This window comes from Belonocnema kinseyi, chromosome 8, assembly GCF_010883055.1.
Source record: "Belonocnema kinseyi isolate 2016_QV_RU_SX_M_011 chromosome 8, B_treatae_v1, whole genome shotgun sequence".
NCBI classification, from domain to species: Eukaryota; Metazoa; Arthropoda; class Insecta; order Hymenoptera; family Cynipidae; genus Belonocnema; species Belonocnema kinseyi.
In genome coordinates, this window is record NC_046664.1 from 123,352,803 (window position 1) to 123,354,879 (window position 2,077).

General features: G+C 32.5%; 1 pseudogene; it reads right to left on the reverse strand.

Annotated features, from left to right (window-relative positions):
- Window positions 1-278: 278 nt before the first annotated feature.
- Window positions 279-2,077, reverse strand: part of LOC117178682 — a 9,591-nt pseudogene continuing 7,792 nt past the window's right edge.

Below are 2,077 nucleotides of genomic sequence, written 5' to 3' on the forward strand. Positions count from 1 at the left end.
CCGACAATTTACAGAAGGATACACCATTGCATTATTCTTTTTTAATCCCTTGATTTCGCATCTTTCATAAGCAAAAAATCCAGCATGACCTTTTGTGCATTTTAAAAACGCTCTGGCGGGCATGCCACGCATGAAAAAAATGGATTTTTACATCGCACCGTTGGTTAGCAATTACAATACCATCAGCCTGTAAGCTGTTAACTTCTGTAATAAAATCCTGCAATTAGTCATCTAAACTTGCAGGATCGGACTTTGCAGGACTAGTTCCTACAAAGGTCTTAGCAGATTTGGGTAATTCCGGAAAAAGTCCGATTCAGTACTGTCCACACTCGAAGTTGGCGTACTTCATCTGGTTCATCTTCTACGAAGTCTTCGATTTCCTCTTCAAATGCGTCATCACCAAAATCGCTTGCTAATAAATCTGATTTTGAAAATACATTAAGTTGAACTGTAGCATTAACGTTAACCTTCTGCTATAAATTTTGTTTAAGCAACGGTTTGAAGCACTTTCATTTATTTTCAATTAAAAAAAATGACTTAATATTCTGCATTTTGAACCTTTAAATGAGCAAAATAATTTTTTTCATATATTATTTTATTTAAAAATATTGTTTGAACTACAAAAACAATCAGGTTTATAGGTTTTTTTATTACAGTATTAATTTAAACATAAGGGAAAAAAATATTTTAGTAATCTCTTTAGTTTTACAAGTATCATTAGAAAATTTCCCAAAATTGAACGTTTGGAACTTCCAGCTCATAAGAATAAAAAATAAATAAAAATCTATAAAGATACGAACAGAAGCTCTACATATATTTTTACAACTAGGGCTCAAGAACATTGCAAATTTGCAAAAAGAGTTATGTTTTATGCGCACAATATTTTAAAGAAAAATTAATTTACTTGAGATTCAGTGCTCTCGTGAAGTTGTTCCTGAATTACAACATTTTCCGCATCTGGTAATACTGAATTCGAAATTTTATTGAAATCTGCAAATTCGATTACAATACTTTGAAAAAAAATCACGAACGTTAACAAATAACACAACTTATATCTTATATAGAAAATATATAAAAACAAATTATCTACTGACCAGAATCAGTGCTCATGTTTAAATTTTCCTAAATAATGACATTTTCCAAACCTGGTAAATCTTCATTCAAACCTGTGGGCTCATTTTCAACTTTGAGATTTTCATTTCGGACTTGAACGATTGCGTTTGGAGCTTCATTTATTATTTTATGATGTTGAATATGACAAAATCACTCAGGTGTCATCTTTTAAACGGAAATTTGAGAATATAAAAATAATTTTGTCAAGCAGATCACGATATATAAACAGTGGAGTATGTAAGATTAAAAATAATTTATTTTCTAAACAACTTTTTTTGGAGCAAACGGAAAAAGTCGAAAGATTCAGTGGAACAACCAGGATTTGAGAATGGTAAACTATTTAAGTATTCCGCAGTTTATTTTTGCGTTCATCTTCTAAATTGAACTAACATGTAAAAAGTTATTTTGAAATAAGCGGATTCTACTGTCAAGATTGACTGTTAAGTCGGGATCTAGAGGGGGCCTCAGAAGTTTTAATTTCTTAGGCTTAGAAGTTTTAATTTTTCCATGACTTACTGGGTAAATAAGATCTTGAACAATTGATTTTACTTTAAGAGTGAAGTTACAACTTTTTGCAGCTCTCGGATCATTACTGCAAATTAGTGAAACGGAAAAAATGCGAAGCATCAACAGGTATTTCGCATTCCTCCTTAATTGAATCGAGCGCTTTTATATTGACTGATAGAGGCTGAGCTTTAATCGATAAAAATCATTTTTTGATTGTTCAAACAATTATTTGCTTATAACGGTTTTTTACCACTCGGATGGACAGTCCCCTTCGATGTCGTGTTCAGCAGGTCAAAATACATAAAGAAAAACTACTCACAGTTCATCTAAAATAAAAAGATATCGGAGATCCCCTTGGCGCCTAGACTAGTATGGAGGCATCGATGACACTGCCCTATTTACGGCTCCGCTTCGTTCGCCCACGAAAATGATTGGAGAACAAAATCCGATAGGACCC